This window comes from Triturus cristatus, chromosome 2_1, assembly GCF_964204655.1.
Source record: "Triturus cristatus chromosome 2_1, aTriCri1.1, whole genome shotgun sequence".
Taxonomy (NCBI): domain Eukaryota; kingdom Metazoa; phylum Chordata; class Amphibia; order Caudata; family Salamandridae; genus Triturus; species Triturus cristatus.
Genome location: NC_140581.1, coordinates 112,403,201 through 112,422,981, shown reverse-complemented (window position 1 = coordinate 112,422,981; position 19,781 = coordinate 112,403,201).

The following is a 19,781-nucleotide window of genomic DNA, read 5'->3' as shown; positions in this document are numbered from 1 at the left end:
GGGGAGCAAGCGGCAGTGATGAAACAGTTATTGGAGGAGTTCCAGGAGGTAGCGGACAGTGAAGTGAAACACCTGGGGAAATACGCTACAGCACACGTATACGGAGAGGGGGACAGGCCGGGATCAGTGCTGGCAAACCTATTGAAAGCCAAACGTGATAAAACCTTAATTACAACAATCAGATCGGAAGAGGGCGCCCTCCTCACTGAGGAAGCTGAGATAGCTAATAGATTTAAACAAGACTACTCGGACCTATACGCCTCACGCCTATCGGACATGGACGGGGATAAACTTGACTACCTGGAATATATCAAGCTGCCCTTCCTGTCTAACTCACGTAGAGAGTTCCTAGCCCTCCCTATCGAAAAGGACGAGATTCTAGAAGCACTGTTGGGAGTGAGGGTGAACAGTGTCCCAGGACCTGACGGTCTCACAGTAAACTTTTATAAGACCTTCATAGATTTATTACTTCCCCACCTATCGGAATTATTCGACGACATATGTGTCACGGGACAGATGCCGCCAATGATGAGGGAAGCTAAACCACGGGAGGAATGTGGGTCGTATAGGCCGCTCTCCTTACTGAATGTTGATGCCAAATTGTTTGCAAAAACTTTGGCGGCTCGACTGGCACTGCTGACTCCGGATCTGGTGGCTCCGGAACAGGCGGGATTTGTGCCTGATAGAAGCCTCACATATAATCTTCGCACGGTCTTCGGCACAATACAACATGTTCGACACGATACGAAGGCAATCACGGTCTTCTTGGCCTTTGAGAAAGCTATTGACTCCGTGGAGTGGCCCTTTATGTGGCAAGTCTTGACCAGAATGGGACTCGGCCCAGTATTTCTACAACTAATAGGGGTGTTATATAACGCCCCTACTGCGCGTATTCGGCTGGGATCTTTGGTCACTGACCCTATTCCCATTACCAGAGGTACCAGGAAGGGCTGTCCTTTGTCGCCGTTGCTATATGCACTGGTGGCAGAGCCACTGGCATGTACGCTCAGGGAATATCATGGCCACAGAGGGGTGATTTTTCCCAATTACAAAATTGTGCTGTCAATTTATGCGGATGATACGCTTCTGTACGTGAGAGATCCCGAAAACAATCTGGCCCCGGTCCTGCGCGAGGTGGTGCACTATGGTGCATTATGCGGGCTGAAGGTCAATTGGTCCAAATCCATCGCCTTTCCGCTCACTCCGTCTACAACGGTGTTCAAGATGGAATACCCGCTGCGGTGGTCGGACGACTCGGTTAGGTATCTTGGCATTAGATTACACACGGATTCGGATATAGTCTTTCGCGAAAATTATGGAGCGGCGGTGGCCAAGTTAGAAGACGATGTTAAAACATGGATTGGATTACTGCTATCGTTGCGCGGCAGGGTCTCTATCATGAGGATGGTAGTACTACCTCAATTCCGCTTTCTCTTTACAAACATACCAATAGTACTGCCGCGTTCCTTTTTCGCCCGGGTAAATAAATTGTTAGTGAGGTTAGCTTGGGCGGGCAAACAAGCGTGTGAACAATGGCGGGTACTTACTTTACCATATCACCTGGGGGGACTGGGTGCACCTGACCTGGAGCTGTATTACAGAGCAGCACAGGGCCCGCAAGCATATAACTGGGTTAATGGCGCGGATAACCTCCCGTACCTCCGGCTCGAGGGGCTGTTTGCCCTCTCCCGGCTGTCATATTCGAGCCGATGGACCGCAGGACAGGGTTTTTGGACTCATTGAACTCGACCCGGCATGGCTGGCACAGCTTGTTACAACAAAGAGTGGGAGCACTACTATACTCTCCGGAGATGTTAGTGGACTGGGCGGTCTGGCTACCCCCCTGCAGGGACAGAGGAGTCGTTAGAGCGCTGCAAGCACTGGGTATCCGAAAAATGGGAGATCTGTTTGTAGAAGGGGTCGCTATAACTAGTAACGCAGTCATGAACTCCGCTGAGGCACCCACATTACTTCAGCGCTTTCAGTTCCACAGAGTGCACGGTGCGCTTAGACAACAGTTGGGGGACGACTTAAATGAACCTCCTGAAGTGCAAGAGCTAACATACCTGATTAAAGCTAAATCCCCCCGCAAACTTGTCTCTATTTATAGACTGGCAATGTCACAGAGAGCTAATCAGTTTACCAAAGCTAGATTGGCCTGGCAGCGGGACTTGGAAACAGCAATTGATGATGCCATGTGGACCTACTGTTGCACTAACACGAAACGCATATCACTCCATGGGAAACATAGATTGATACATTTTAAATACATTAACAGAGTGTATTACACACCTGAAAGACTGTACAGGTACGGTCTGAGGGAGGACGCGGCCTGCGACAGATGCCGAGCCGCATCAGCGGATTTCCTGCATGTAGCGTGGAGCTGTCCTGGGGTATACCGATTCTGGGAAAATATACTTCGTGAGATTGGTGCAATAGCTGAGTTGGAGATCCCTCTTGACCCAGCATTGGCACTGCTAGGCTATTCTAAAACACTTCCGAGGGCAGCTCGTAGACTGGTGGACTTAGGCCTGCTGATGGCTAAGCATAGAGTAGCAATGTGCTGGTTGAGGGGCCCATTACCCACAGTTGCACAGTGGTCACACGATGTTCTTTACTGCTGCACACAATCTGAGTCTTTTAGCGAATTGCTCCCGCCAAGGAGCAGACCAAAGAATTTCTGGGGGCTATACACCACATATTTGAAAGACAAGGGAGAGAGAGCAATGGCAGCGGGACTGGAGGTGGGACACAATCCCCTAGCTTCTTAGACGACATGTCTGGGTTTTGGACTAAGTAATCTCCATACTCAAGGGAAAACGCTAAATGCAGAGAGAGTGCCTAGACCCGAACAATAGGTGAGCATTAGAGAGTTGGCATGGTAGTAGGGGAAGGAAGTCAGAATGGAGGAGCGACAAGCATAGAATGTCATCACTGAGTTGTGGAGCAATTACCTAGAGCCCTGATGGTGACTGGCTGGCCTGATACCTCTTTGTTTGGTTATTATTTATAAGAAAAAATTATATTAGCTTATAATACATAACACAGACGCTGACGCATGGCAATTTCACCTAGTATTGTATTTGGTTACGCAACCCATAAGAATTACGCTGCCTGGCCTCCGGGATGTGGGCAAAAGAGCTGTGTAATACGCTTAACATAAGAATGCCGCCGGCCTCCGCGTTGCAGGCGTCCGGCTGTGTTTGTCGGTGACAACTTTTGCAAAAAAAAAAAAGCTCTTGAGCAAGGGAGCAATTGTTCAGGTTCCTTTTCATCATAGAGGAAGGGGAATGTATTCAATTGTGTTTTTGGTAGCAAAACCATTAGGAGATTTGGCCAGTTTTCGACTTAAAATCAGTGAACTCTTTTGTACCTCACTTAGAGTTCAAGATGTTATCCCTTCAACTGAATGTTTCGTTTGTGGACAAAGGAGATTGTTTTGTCTTCGATAGATTTGCAGGATGCATACCTTCACCTACCTATTCACCTTGCATCCCAGAAATGTCTTCAGTTCTGCATCGACCGGAACCATTTTCAATTTCAGGTACTTCCTTTTGGCTTGGTTAGGGTTTTCACTAGGGTGAGGGCTCCTTAGGTAGGGTTCATCCATGGTAAAGGAATTCAGCTGTTTCCATATCCTGATGACTGACTGATTTGCTCTCTTTGAAGGCAAAATATCATATCAAGAAGGTTCACAAGATCATACAGGTCCAAGTTCTGCTGTTGAATCAGGACAAGTCGCAATTGGAACCCTCACTGATCCTTCAATTCATTGGTGAACTTTTCAGTACAAAAGAGGGGAAGGTGTTCCTGCCTCAGTCAAGGATTCAAGGACTGAAGATAGACTTGAGAGACTTATTATCGAAAAGGCCTGCACCAGTCAGAGAGTGGTTGATGGTGCAGGGTTTGATAGGTTCTACGAATATGATAGTTCCCTGGGTGAGACTGTATTTGTATCGTCTGACAAATCAACTTTGTTCTCATTGGATAGGAGATTACAACCAGGATGTCCCAATACATTTCCAGATTTGCCAAGAGATGAATTAGTGGTTGCAATTGGAGAACTTACAGAGTCGTTCTCTGTTCAGAGTGTGCCCCAAAAAAGTTGACTATGGATGCCAGCTTGATGTGTTAGTGAGCAATCCTGGATCAGATGTCAGATCAGGGTCAGTGGACTTCTCAGGACAGAAGCACATGCTAGAGGGAGCTAAAAGCAGTCCACTTGGCTCTCCTCACGTTTGCCCCTTCTATTCGGCATCAGATGGTTCAGATAAAGACAAACAAAAGGATTGCTATGAGTTAAATAAAACATCAGGGAAGTTGTTCAGTTCTATCCCTGAGCGTCCTATTTCAAGTATTTGTATTTGGGCACAACAGGATTTGTTGCCCCAGAGGACAGTTTATCTCCCAGGGAAAGAAAATGTAGCAACAGATCACCTCAGCAGGATCTTCCAAGCAGTATCGGCCTTCATTGACAGAGCAGACATGCTGGCCGTTGGTGAAGAGGTCCAGCCATCCGCTGGTGGATCTGTTTTCTTTGGAATAGAATGCTCTGCTTGCCAGGTTCTTCAACAATTACGCCCTAACATAAAGCCTGAAAGGTAGACACAATGTCTTTCTCTTGGCCTAATCGTCTTCTATATGCTTTTCCCCTGATTACTGGGCTCTTCCAAAGGTGAAGCAGACCAAGGCAATGCTTCTTTTGCTGGTCCAGGGATGGAATAGCCATCCATGGTATCCAACTATCCTGCAGATAGTGGTCTGTCCCCATTGGGTCATACCCAGTGGCAGCTCCTACGTTTGAGCAGAGGAGCCCTGCTCCACAAAGAAAATCCCCAGGCAAGAGCTGAAAAATGTAATGGTAATTAAGATGATTTACTACCATTTTAATTTTCAGCAACCAACCCGTCCTAAAGTGAGTGACAGGACAGGGTGGGGCCAGTGCTGCTGAGTGGCAGCAGGGAGCTGTTCTCTTTAGAATGCTCATGTCTCTTTGGGCGGCCGTCTTGCAACGGCCAACCAGACATCTGCATTTTAAACTTCTCTAAACTAGCTGTCTTAGACAGCTGGGTTAGAGAAAGTGTAGACCTCCAGTGCTCTTGAGAGTGGTGAGTGAGGCTGCTCCCTCCAATCCTGGCACTGCTCTCATGCTGGTGAGAACAGCGCCAGGATTGGATAGGGGAGTTGGGTGGGTCCTGCATTGGAGCCTAGCCAGAGGAGAGACGACTGGTGGAGGAGGATGTTGCTTAACAAGGTAAGTGTTTTTTGTTTTTGTGTCCCTCCCTGGCCCACCACCCTCAGTACATTCCAGGCACCACTGGCAATGCCTCTAGAGCTTTATCCTTTGAAGTCTCCAATGTTGTCTACCCCAACACTTCAGAAGTTAGGTTGTGGACTTGGTTGCTGAAAGGTTGAATTTAGAAGAAATGGGTTGTTCTCCTAAGGAGGCATATTTGGTGCAGCAATCCAGACTTCCATCAACCTTAAAGGCTCATTCTAGACACTGGCAATACTTTGATGCTTGGTGCAAATGGATGCATTCTTCAGGGCGGCTGATTGAGCCAGTTTTGATTTTGGAATCCCTAAAGGAAGGTTTCAGCATGGATTTAGCTCTGTTCACTTTAGGGGCCCATTGGGGAGCAGTAAGAGCATTTGGTGTTGCAAGTGTTACAAGGTCGCCCCTTTGAGCCATTGGAGATTACATAGTGTAAATTTCTTACTTATAAAGTGATGTTTTGGCGGCCATTTCCACAGCTAGAAATTGTGATGGATCTAGGATCATTGTTGTCTTCTGATCCTTTTTTGAGATTTTTTTCAGACAAAGTCCTTCTGCGTCCTAGCCCTCCCTGTATTCCGAGAGTGGATTCTCAGTTTCATTGTTCAGAGGATTTAGTGCTTCCAGTTCTGTGTCCGAATCCAATCTATGATGATGATAGGGCTCTGCATTTGCTGGATGTTAGAAGAACTTTATTGATTTACCTAGATCGGACAAGGGCTTTCAGGAGGCCTGATTCCATTTATGTTACTTTTCGGTCAAGACTTGAAGCCTTTTACGGCTACGTTAAGTAGCCGGCTATAACTGGATATTATCTCAGCATATGAAGAACAAGGGGAAGGTATTCCAGAAGGTGGTCAGTGTAGTTTGACCAGAGGAATGGGGGCTTTGTGGGTAGCATTCAAGGAAGCTATGACGCAAGATATCTGTAGGGCAGCCACATGGGCTTCCCCGAATACGTTTGTGAATTACTATGGATTAACACTGGAAGGAAGTTTTTCTGCAGCATTTGGAGCTTCAGTGCTGGGCTCATTAACTGATCATGCATAATTAAAGAGTTCTGTCTTGTTGAATCTGGAAGAGTTGAATACAGTTAAGATTTACATATCTCTTTTGCTCTGAAGCCAATTTGCTTACTTTGGTATAAGCTTGCGGGGTAAGGACTGTGACGGGGAAGAGGGATAGGGAGTTAATTGCCAGTTACTGGTAATCACCACGTTGTTTCCCCTACCCCCTCCACCTCCGCTTCCCTCCTTCATCCCTTGGCTACCTCTCCTTTCCCTTCCTCTCTCTCCAGAATTCCTCTCCACCGGCTTGCTTTGTCTATCCTTTTGCCTATGCTCTGTTAAATTCTCCCTCCCCTCACCCTTTTACTTTACCCCTTACCCCTCTACATGCCATTTTTCTAAAAAATGTAACTTGTAACTGTTGTGCCTGATGTAACAATATAGAATTTGTAAGATACGCAACTCTTCTCATGTAAAGCGCTCATAATTCATAGTACTCTTTCTTTCTTTGTCTACTTCCTTTGCTCCTATCCCCTCTCCCCTGAATCTCTCCCCTTACCTGCTACACTGCCTAGCCCCCTGTCCTTTGTGACCTTTTACTAAGCACTCCTTCTCCCCTTGTTGGGGAAAGATCCAATATTTATACTCTGGAGTCTCAGCGAACCCGCTGAGAGAGTCCACAGCGCCAGGGGAGCCACTCACAGTTGAGGAATGGTATGGCCCCCCTTGCCAAAGCACTCCCTCTCCCCTTTTTGGGGAAGGATCCAGTGTGTAGGCCTTGGAGTCTCAGAGACCCCTCTGAGAGAGTCCACTGCGTAAAGGGAGCCTCTCGCAACAGAGATGGGGAAATGAACCACTTCCCCTGGGGTCACAGCATACTGGACTTTGGACGCAGCTATGACTCGTCTACCGGTTTGTGTCCCTGTCATCCCCCTCCTCTTTCCATGCTGTGTCTCTCACCCTCCCCTCCTCTTTCCCTCATTCGTTCTCTGTCTACTTCCCCTGCTCCTACCACCCCCACTGAATCTCTCCCCTTGCCTGCTTTTCCCCTTATGTATATGTCCTTATCGTTTGTTTCGACCTTACATATAACTATGTTGCCATGCTCTAATAACTGTGTAACCTTTATAACGATGTAACCTGCAACTGTGGTTTGATACTCATGTAAAGCGCTCTGATACCTCCGGGTCTAGCCAGCGCTATATAAAACCTTTAAAATAAAATAAAATAAAATCGTCTGAGTTTTACTCTTCCCCGTCACAGTCCACGTTTCCTATCCCTCCCCTCTCTTTGGGAATTTGGCCATGTTCACTGAGCTTGATATGACAGGATGTGAGGTGGGGGTTGCCTCTTCCTATACCATAGATGTTCGTATCTTTTGGAGGAGTGATAGGAAAAAAAATTCTCTTTGTGGTACATCTTTTGGAACAAGCTTTTGCCCACAGGGTAAGACTGTGGTAAATATTTCATTACCGGTACTATTTTTTATGCGGTAAAGTCTAGTAAGAATAACTCAGTAAATATAAGAGGCAGAATCCGTGGTATTAGAGGTTTTAAAAGGCTTTATTCCTATACAAAGGAATACAATTCGAATTGCAGGCTTTCTATTCCATCACCACGAAAGTTCAGGAAGGAAGGGCCTACGTTATTGACAGATAATTGGTTTTATAGGAAATACATTACAGTGAAACAGATGCAAGAGGCGTAACAGCTGATAGTACAGATAAAAGGTGCATACGTAACTAATAGAGGCGGATATATGGGCGTAATTTAATAAACGTCATCATACATGATGTCACAAGTGGGTGGATCCATAAGAGAATCCTGCAATGTCAGCAGAAATATTTGGCAGAGATGCGCGCGCAGCCGCATGACGTGTGATTGACGTGCAACTAGAGGGTGAAGGGGACTTGACATTTAGTTCTACATGTGGAGACAGAAGTCTGGGGGTCATGTCAACCTAATCCCGAATCATATCTAATATCCTATGTTTAAAGAACTGTGTTATCCAAAAGGAAAGGTCTCTAGGATAGAATCTATTCTATACTGACTGTTAGTGCGTGTACAAGCGTCTAAGTGTCTACATGAGATGCGAGGGGGTAGGAATATTCCATGGTAACGGGGCTATGAATTACTTGCATGAGGACAGCGAGGCCTGGCCCTTTGCACGGTAGCTGGAGGAATGTTTACCTAAACTACTAGACAGGAATGCATCGGATGAGGAGCGGAGTAGATAATCTTGAAGGTGAAATACAGTTTTTGGCAGGCAACAGGCTGGATCAGGCACCGTTAGCCGCGCAGGGAGTAGGACAAAGTTCATGGATACAGATGCAGGCTCAGACTGGAGCTTTCAGAGGCAGAAGGCAGGAAAAGGCTTGACGACAGAATTCTGGGCCTACTCGCCTGAATCTGTAAAATGTGGAAAGTGAACCACATAAAGTCGGTGGCCTTTCATACTTAGGAATGGAATATCTGACCCATTCATGGCGGATCTGAAAGAGGACATGTTGACGGTGGACGCACATACATTTGCGTCTTCAAAACTGGAACTGGAGGGAACATACATGTACTTATAGCATGCACATGGAGCCGTTGGGGTCTACGATAGGGGACATAACCGATCACAAAATTCATATTTCCTCATTCCCTCCTTGTCCCCTACGGACCCTCAGGAGATATCGATCTTCATCAATCCATCGATCTGTTCATATAGGATCATTTGTTCTTCTTTCTTCTTCCGGGATCTTGAACGAAAACTTGGATGTGGGATACACGATGTGGCACACAGACCACAAATCGCTGGTCCACATTGTAGACATAAACAGCAACTGAATAGTATGAGAAAGCCAATACCTAGGAAGGATAGGATTCTCCATCCCCAGGCTGACAACACGCCCCAGAACCAACCGGACCAAGTCCAGGTGCCTGGACTCTGGTGTATCTGGCTTACAATCTTATGAAGGCGAGTTATGGCTTTATATACTGACGGCGAATTTTCTGGTATGAAAATGCAGCAACTTGATCCGATGACCCTACAAGCTCCGCCCCTATCGGCCAGGATGACGTCAAGGACAAGACGATTTTGAAGCACAACAATCCGCATAGCAGACTGCTCTTCTGTTAAATTGCCTAAGGCGGAAATAGTTTCGTTCACTACTGCTTCAAGGGTTCTGGTTAATCTACGTATCAGCTTACTATTAGTGACTGTACCTATATAGGGAAAGAAACCTTTATTGAAATCTGTGTATTTTTCCCATGCTGTTTCAGTGTAATCGACAATTGGGAGATCTCTCTGCTGTCTATTGTGTACTAAATGGGTATTTCTATGATAATCAGGAGGAGCTAGGAAAACAGGTGGCAGAAGGAATGCTATGTAACAGGTACCATCCCAATCTAGAGGTAGACGTATATATGCGGTCTGGCCACATATAAAGTAGGAATGGCGAGAAGCTCTAAATGTAGACTTGCCTTGATCACTGAATTTTATTACAGTGGTGCATTTACTATGGCCCATGTGTATGGAACCATTCTTTCTTACACATAATTCCCCTTTTACTGGGAATACTGACATGGCGGGCAAGATTGGTGTAGCTTCAGATTCAACGTTCAGGATCATGAGGTTAAGTGTAAAATTACCTAATCCATATACTTCATTTTCTAGATCAGTTCCTGTTCTTTTGGGAAGTCCCTCCTTGTTAGGGTAGCAGACTTTAAGCAAAACTAGGTTCAGGTTTCCCCATACCCACTTGTCTTGATAAACTGCGGAATTTGAATCTAGGGAATTAATCAAACTAAACCATGCTCCACAGGAGCCATTGTGTGTGAACGGATATGGAAAGAGGGGCAAAACTCCCTTATAGTTCTGATAGGGAGGGAGTCGGCCACATATCCAACAATTTGTGGCATTGCTGGTCTGATGGGAATGATGTAACATACTAATGAATGTGTTGTTGCGCAGCGCAAATCTATAGGACAACTCATGCGGAGGTAATTCGCTAAAAGAATGTTCTGCAGTTACATTGTAAACACGCTTAAGAATAGGGTAATACATGTGCAATAGTATGCTGACAATGATGATCAGAATACTTAGAAAAAACAAAATTAATAATGTTACTGTGCAGTGACTATGAAGTGATTTACAATACGCATGCTTCTTAAGCTGCATCTGTTGATTTCTTTCTCTATTCCGGTCTAGAGGATACATGTCAGAGACAAATTCAACCGATTCACCTTGGAGAGGACTTAAACAATCAAATTGTCTGACTTGCTAGACCTTAATTTTAGTTTGTAAAGTTCAGTGTTTGTTAATTCAGCCAAGGGGAGCTTTGAGTCTGTCTGTGAGGGAATACAGGGCTGAGCGTTCACACTAGATGGTAGTCCATAAAATTTTTTGATATGACTCGAGTGCAACCACCCTTTGCGTCCCTCAATCTTCACGGCTGTTCTTGTAGTTAGTAGAACCAATTTTGGCGATGTCCATCTAGGCTCCAGTTGGGTCTTTCGGTCAAAATTCCTGACCAAAACCAGGTCGCCAGGAACCACGTCATGGGGCTTCACCTCAGTATTATCGGGAAAAGCTGCGGCTACCTGTGAACGACAAGATTGTAGTGCAGACATCAAGGAAGCCAGGTAATCTGTCAGCATATTACAGTCAACATCAGTGATTTTGCGAGGTATAGGCGTCCCCCACATATTTGGTGGTCTACCGAAGATCACCTCGTACGGGGATAGCCCTGTTCGAGAATGTGCTACCATTCTCATGTAAAAGAGCGCAACTGGTAAGGCTACTATCCAATCGACACCTTTTTCTCTACATATTTTGGACAATCTAATTTTCAGAGTTTGATTATGGCGTTCCACGAGACCTGCTGCCTCGGGATGTCGGACACAGTGAAATTTCCATTGGTAGCCTAACAAAAGGGAAACGTGTTTCATTAATTCGGATGAGAATGGCTGGCCGTTATCTGAGTAGACAACACGTGGTAAACCGTACCGTGGGAAGAATTCTCGAACTAACTGTTTGGCAGTAGTCGGGGCAGTGTAATCTGAAACCGGGTATGCTTCTGTCCAACGGGAAAGAGCACAGACAACTACGAGAACATATTTGAATCCTCGACATCATTCCATCTGGATATAATCCATCTGGAGGACTTCAAAAGCATGATCGGGAGATTGAAATCCACCCTGCTCTACGGGGATGCTTTTACCTGGATTAAACTGACAACATATCATACAGGTACGAACTTTTTGTTTAGCTGCTGCTCGTAAGTGTTTGTTAAACCAAATGTGTTGAATGCTGTCTAGCATAGCTTTTTCTCCTAGGTGCGCTGGACTATGTATTGTGTTAATGATGACTTGAACCATGGAGTCGGGAAGAAACCATATAGATTTTTCCTTCGTCATCCATCCTTGATCTGTTTGGATCCCTCCTAATTCAGTCCATTTCTTTATTTCTTCTGGTGTAGCATGTGTCTGTATGTCAATTACATCAAGGGCGGGATCCTTAACTGTCATGCAATGTGTTGGTGTCGGAACTATTGTCTTTGTCGTGTCAGTTGTGTGAGTCTGATTCTGAGCAGTCTGTTTGGCTGTTCTGTCAGCTAAATCATTACCCTGAGAAATGATATCGGTAACTTTTGTATGGGCTTTGCATTTCATAATCGATATTGCAGTAGGTAGATGAATCGCGTCTAATAGGGCTTGAATGAGGGGTCCGTGTTGGATGTGGGCACCGTGAGAAGTTAAATAACCTCTCTCTCGCCACAGTACGCCGAAGTCATGGACGACTCCGAATGCATAACGTGAATCTGTGTATATGTTGACTTTCTTATTTTTGGCTTGAATACAGGCTTGTGTCAGAGCGATGAGCTCTGCTGCTTGAGCTGACAAAGTGTTAATACAATTTGTTTCAATGACTTCAGTGTCTGTTGTGACTGCGTAAGCGGCCACTAACTCTCCTGTACTTGTTCTCATACATGACCCGTCTACATACAATGTCAAGTCTGGATCTGACAAAGGGATATCTGTCAAGTCTTGTCTGGGTTTCGTTGTGATAGTAATGACTTCGACACAATCATGTGCCAATGGATCTGTTCCGCCCACTGGTAACAGTGTGGCAGGATTTAACGTATTACAACGTCTAATTTCTATGTGTGGCTGAAACAATGTTAATTCGTAACCCGTGACTCTCGCTATAGTCAAGTGTTGTGTTTGTGTGCGGTTCAAGAGAACCTCTACTGCATGTGGTACTTGTACTGTCAATTGGTGTCCTAACACTATGGCATCGCTTTGTCTGATAGCTAAAGCTGTTGCTGCCACCGATTTCAGGCACGCAGGAAGAGCCTGAGCTACTGGATCTAATGTACTAGAGAAATAAGCACATGGTTTGTGTGATCCTGCTTGTTCCTGAGTGAGTACTGACAAGGCAGTACCTTCGCGTTCTGTAACAAAGAGTGTAAACTGTTTACTGTAACATGGTGTTGCTAAGACAGGTGCTTGGCATAAAGCTTTCTTTAAGCTTTCAAAGGCGTGTGTATGTTCTTGAGTCCAAGGGAGGACAGTCGATGTGGCTGCCTCCTGTGTTGTCAACTGGATGAGTGGTTTTGCTAGAAATGCATATTGAGGGATCCACTGCCTACAGTATGAAGTGAGACCTATAAAAGCCCGCACCTCCTTTTGTGTCTTGGGTGGTGACATGTTAGCAATTAACTGGATGCGGTCGGGTGGAAGCTGCCTTCCCTCCTTGGACAGCGAGTGCCCAAGGTAAACAACTCGCTGGACACAGAATTGCAGCTTAGAAGGGGACACCTTGTGCCCCTTGTCGGCCAGAAATTTTAAAACCGTCAGTGACGCTGTTTCACATTCAGGTTCGCTTCGGGCGGTGATCAGCAGATCATCGACATATTGAAGCAAGGCAGTGTTAACGGGCATGTGGATACTGTCAAGTTCTCGTTTCAGTGCTTGGCTATAGATGCTGGGGCTTTCTGTAAATCCTTGAGGTGCGCGTGTGAATTTAAAACTTCGTCCATGTAAACTGAATCCGAACAGATATTGACTTTCCGGGTCTATTGGGACGCTAAAGAAAGCATTCTTGAGGTCAATTACAGTGAAGAACGTTGCTTCGGAGTCAATAGCTGTTAGTAATGAAGAGATATCTGGGACCACAGGGTATTGTGGTACAATACATTTATTTAGTTCGCGTAGATCAATAACTAATCGATATACTGGTGGTGCTTTTGGATCCGTTCTTTTAAGAATCGGAATTATCGGGGAATTACATACATTGGAGTCGGTTTCAACAACCACTCCTTGTGCAATGAGCTCGTCAATGATTTGCAGTAAAGCCACTACAGCATCTGGTGGTAACTTGTATTGTCGCATTCGTGGTAGTACTACTCCTGTTTTTAGTGTGACACGATATGGTGTAATATTCATGCAACCAACATCAGTGGGGCCTTGTGCCCATAAATGTGTAGGTAAATTCTGCAGTCGGTGATCCATGTCTCTGGACACGTAGTGACCTTTAAAGTCACGTAAAAATAGTCGTACTCCTTCCGGAGAACAACATATTATAGCTCCTAGAGCTTTCAATGTTTTTATACCTAACAAGTTTTCTGGACATGATTTAGTAAGCAATAAATCTGTAGTATGTGTCAATGGACCGACCGTAAGTGGAAGAGGTTGTGTTACGTCATTGATTATAGGTTTTCCTGAGAATCCAAGGGAAATATTCTGTGAGCCTGAGAGGGGTGCCCCTGGAACTTCACTGCGTCTTATAGTTGTTCTGCTTGCCCCTGTATCAAGTAAAAACTTTCTGTCTTCCCCTAATAGTTCACTATGTACATAAGGTCCCTCTTGATCTACAGGAACCTCTATAAGGGGTAAGCCAACTTCCCTCTCTAGGCTATTTCATGTGTATCGCTGATAATCGGGATAATCTGCTTGTGCATACTGATACATCTGTTGTGTCGTTGCTTGTGTGGCAGCAATAGGCTGTGCTTGTGGTGGTGCTACGATCTGTTGTGGAGCTGCCTGTTGCGGAGCTAGTTGTTGCGGAGCTAATCTAGGTTGTGCATGCTGAGGGATTTGTTGTTGATTCTGATCCTGTCTAGGTGGACGTGGTCTTTCCTGGGTTCTACCTGTGGCAATATTATGTTTCAGGACTGGACAATCGTGTATATAATGACCTTGTTGTTTACAATAGTTGCATGTCCCTTTCGTAGGACCTGCGGAATCACCCCTTTGATGACCATCGGCTGGAACTGACTGTGCAACAAGCATTTTCATTTTTGTATCTTTCATACGTCTTTGTTCATGTTCTTGTTCTTCTCTAATTCTATTGTGGTGATATTGTAACATTTGTAACATCTGTGACGGGGTATTACCTTGCCAGGTACTTTCGAATTTCAATACTCTATTCTTGACTTGTAGCAGAGAATTTTCAACTAATTTTGTCACAAACAGATGTGGATATGATTCACTACTGGCTTTTATGCCACTATTTATACCAAAACATTTTTCAAATCGGGAATAGAAATCACTAGTGTCTTCATCTGGCTTTTGTTTACAGGCTGAGATTGCACCCCAGTCTTCCTTTTTCGTAGTTAATAAACGTGGCAGTACCTGTACTAGTAGCCCTGCTAGTGCAGTAGTCTTTTCCCCAAGCCCTGCTCCTGCAGCTCGGGCCCTTTCTTCGTTTTCTAATGCTGTCCAATCTATCTTTTGGTCTCCCACCTCCCATTCCTTTTCTTTGAGTTTCTCATAAACACCGGCGGGTAGTAGGACTTTTAATATTTTCATAATGTCGGGGTAGGTATACTCTCCCATGAGTAACATGTCTTTTATTTCACGGTGGAAACCTGCTGGATCCTTGTCATGGCTGGGTACTACTTTCTTCATTTCTAATAATTCCAATTTAGTTATAGGCGTGTACACAAACACGCGTGTAAAATTATTACCGTCACCTCTGATTGGGTGTACTTCGCGTAACGGGTTCTGTCTATCTATGTGATACATTCTTCTTCCCATGATGGGAACTGGAACGTGTTCTGGGCATACGAAAGTTAAATATTGGTTTCGAAATTCTAGAATTTCTTTAATTAAATCAGTACCTGACCCTCTCCATATATTCGTGAGTAGTTCTGTCAATATGTCAGGTAAGGGTCCTGGATCGGAGTGTTGGCTTTTATATAATATAAGGAGGTGTTGAATCATGTATATACTAGCTAAACGCTGTTCGTATGGGTCAAGATTCAGAAACGTGTGTGCAAGTATATCATCATTGTATTCGCTGGGACTGTCAGCCCATTGTACTGCTGACCTGGCTAATTCTTGTTCGTCCATGGAATCGAGCATATGGTACCCCCTTCGATCTCGGAGTAATTTATCAACGGCTTGGAATAGGTGTTCAGGGGATCTTGTATTTAACATAGGGTTTGGAAAATGTCTATTGCATTCTGGACGTATCGGACGTATCGGATCATTAAAGCCTTTGGTATTATTATGGGGTCTTCCTCTACCTACATAAGCTATCGTTTCTAATTGTTCTGATTCTTGCTCCTCCTCTTCTTCTGATTCTGCTCTGTCTGTTTCTCGTCTTTCTTTATGTATTCGTTCTACTTCCTTGCGGATCTTTCGACACATGGCGTTTATACACGCCTGTCTATCATGTTTCTCTTCTGATATGTTCTGACCCCATTTGGCAAGTCTTTGCATGGTTTCGTGATCTGCCCCGGGCCTGTCTTGATTCCTAATTACGCAATTTATGAAAAAACGTAGTAGTTGTCTTTGGACATCCACTTTCTGGTATTCCATAGCTTCGTTAATACTTTCTGGACCTCGCCCTGTTTGGACAAAGCGATATATATTGTCTAGGTGTTCAACCATTCCTGGTATCGTCATTAAATACAATGTAGCTCGTCGTATACGTAGTGATGATATGAGCCATTTGTCCTGTCTACCTGGCACTGGATCATATCTACAATCCACAAGCTGTTCTTTAAACATGTCGGATGTCGCTAATTGGGGTGTACGTTGGAGTGCTAAATCTCTAAGGGTCTGTTTATTTCGCGGCGGTGTGGCAAACACGTCTGTCGTACATCCTGTAGCACCATCTGAGGTGCTAGGCACGAAAGGATTCGTTGGACGTAGGATAGAGATTGTAGATGCGGGAAAAACTGTAGAAACGGACGGACCTGTGGGAACTTGTGTAGGAGTTTGTAGTTGCGGGGATACAGACGGATGCTCTTGGTGTTGAACACCATCGGCAAGCGGTGTGTGCGGTATGGCATTAGCATACTCGGGAGCTACGTCATCTAAATAGGAGGAAAGGAAAACGTCCTTTGCTGTTTTGGGATGTGCTTTTATCGGGAGCAATGGAGGAGTTAAGTCTTTTGGTATTTCCGGGGTAGCCTTAGGTAACCCTTCGGTCAGAAGAGGATACATACCATTCATAAGAGTGTTTCTTTGTCTATCTACTTGTTCTGATTTTACTTGGGTACCTTCCTCAAGTAATAGATTTTCTCGGGTTTTATTTGAATTCTCTCTACCTTTCTCTTCCTGTCTGAGCGCTTTTTCTGTTCGTCTATATGATTCTTTACGCCATAATTCAATGGCATCTTTCTGTGACTGTCTGGCTTTCTTTTTCCATAATTCTTCTTCTACTCTCATGATGCAATCTGCATCCCAGGTCCCCGCTGCGGGCCATCTCTGACTCTCTGGTAAATCCTTGGTGTAGTCCACCCATAAATCAAGAAATAATACGGCATCTAGGCCATGCTTATGATACATAAAGTACCCTGGAGTGTCCCTAGGTGGGATGGGAACAGCTTCTTCGAGTACACCTTTTCTAGTTTTGATCTGTCTTAGTTTCGAAAAGAGCGGCATTTTTAGACCTTATTACTAGAACACACTTTATACAAAGAACACAATAATGAACAGTCATTCACACCACAATATATAGAACGTATTTAAAACATTTAACACTTAACAGTTTTAACGAACGATGATAACTAATAGAAAACTAGTTACTGACATAATACTGATATTAGATAATACTTATTTATATGCAAGACATACTATATATACTGCTAAACAGTACAGATACACTGCTGAAACAGTGCAGACTGGATTTGTGTACCCAAACCCGTCTTGACCGGCACAGACTATGTGCACGTAAAATGCCTCCCCGGTAATGGTACTCACCGGGTAGCTCGGAACGGAAGGCCTCGGATCGGAACTGAAACTGGACCGGACTGGACTCGACTCGATTGGACTGACTCGGAACTTCGGAACCTGGTGGGCCTCTGTATACCTCGGATCTTGCTCTCTCAGCTAGGCTCTGGTCGGGATACTTCGCACTTCTCACCGCCTCGTCTGGGTGTTGATCGCAGCCTCAGTCGTCCCCGCTTGGCCGGAGGGAGATACAGGAAATCCTGCAGGTACGCGTTTTTGTCCGTTCAGCTGTGGCAGGAGACCGGGCCTGCAACGCACCGCCGGCGCGTGAGATGAGAAAGTGTCCCTATTCGGGCGCCAATTTATGTGGTAAATATTTCATTACCGGTACTATTTTTTATGCGGTAAAGTCTAGTAAGAATAACTCAGTAAATATAAGAGGCAGAATCCGTGGTATTAGAGGTTTTAAAAGGCTTTATTCCTATACAAAGGAATACAATTCGAATTGCAGGCTTTCTATTCCATCACCACGAAAGTTCAGGAAGGAAGGGCCTACATTATTGACAGATAATTGGTTTTATAGGAAATACATTACAGTGAAACAGATGCAAAAGGCGTAACAGCTGATAGTACAGATAAAAGGTGCATACGTAACTAATAGAGGCGGATATATGGGCGTAATTTAATAAACGTCATCATACATGATGTCACAAGTGGGTGGATCCATAAGAGAATCCTGCAATGTCAGCAGAAATATTTGGCAGAGATGCGCGCGCAGCCGCATGACGTGTGATTGACGTGCAACTAGAGGGTGAAGGGGACTTGACATTTAGTTCTACATGTGGAGACAGAAGTCTGGGGGTCATGTCAACCTAATCCCGAATCATATCTAATATCCTATGTTTAAAGAACTGTGTTATCCAAAAGGAAAGGTCTCTAGGATAGAATCTATTCTATACTGACTGTTAGTGCGTGTACAAGCGTCTAAGTGTCTACATGAGATGCGAGGGGGTAGGAATATTCCATGGTAACGGGGCTATGAATTACTTGCATGAGGACAGCGAGGCCTGGCCCTTTGCACGGTAGCTGGAGGAATGTTTACCTAAACTACTAGACAGGAATGCATCGGATGAGGAGCGGAGTAGATAATCTTGAAGGTGAAATACAGTTTTTGGCAGGCAACAGGCTGGATCAGGCACCGTTAGCCACGCAGGGAGTAGGACAAAGTTCATGGATACAGATGCAGGCTCAGACTGGAGCTTTCAGAGGCAGAAGGCAGGAAAAGGCTTGACGACAGAATTCAGGGCCTACTCGCCTGAATCTGTAAAATGTGGAAAGTGAACCACATAAAGTCGGTGGCCTTTCATACTTAGGAATGGAATATCTGACCCATTCATGGCGGATCTGAAAGAGGACATGTTGACGGTGGACGCACATACATTTGCGTCTTCAAAACTGGAACTGGAGGGAACATACATGTACTTATAGCATGCACATGGAGCCGTTGGGGTCTACGATAGGGGACATAACCGATCACAAAATTCATATTTCCTCAAGACTATGATGGTAAGAGTTGAACTCAGAGTTATGAAGGTTACTGGTAAGTGACTGGCCATTTCTCTTCCTCTTCCCCTTTTCTCTACCTCAGCACTCTCTATCTCACCTGTCTCTAGATCTGACTGCTGTTTCCATTTCACCTTCCTGTGTCTCTCCACCATATACTTCTCTCTGGCAACCTCATCTCTCTATTTTTTTCTCTCCATCTTCCTAAACCTTGCCTAATGCTACTGCTCCTCTCCCCTCTCTCTACCTCACCAGTCTCTATCTCACTGCTCCACCTAATTTCTCTCTGTCTGACACCTCGCTTACTACCTCATCTTTCCCTACCCACCTCTCTCTTGACTCACAATCTTCCTCACCATTCACTCACTTCCTCTCTACTACTTCTTGCTCTTTTTGAATGTGTTCCCTATACCTCAACTCTATCACTATTTTACTTCTTTCACTCTTTCTCTATTTCTCTCTACTTCTTTTCCTCTATCACTAATTCCTCTTTTTATCTCTCTCTTTCTCTATCTGCCATATGGCTCCATAACTTTTTCTTTAAACTCGCCATCTCTAACACACCCTCCCTACCAACCTATTTATCAATAATATGCCGATATGCCTGTTATCTCTTTGTTGCTCCCTCTCTCCCTACTTCACCACTTTCTCTCTACCTTATCCGGCAATTAAAGCTACAATTTAAAGGGACATGTGCTGATGACGTGTTTAATATTATTCACTGAAGACACTAGGGGCCACATTTATCATACTGTTGCTTTGCC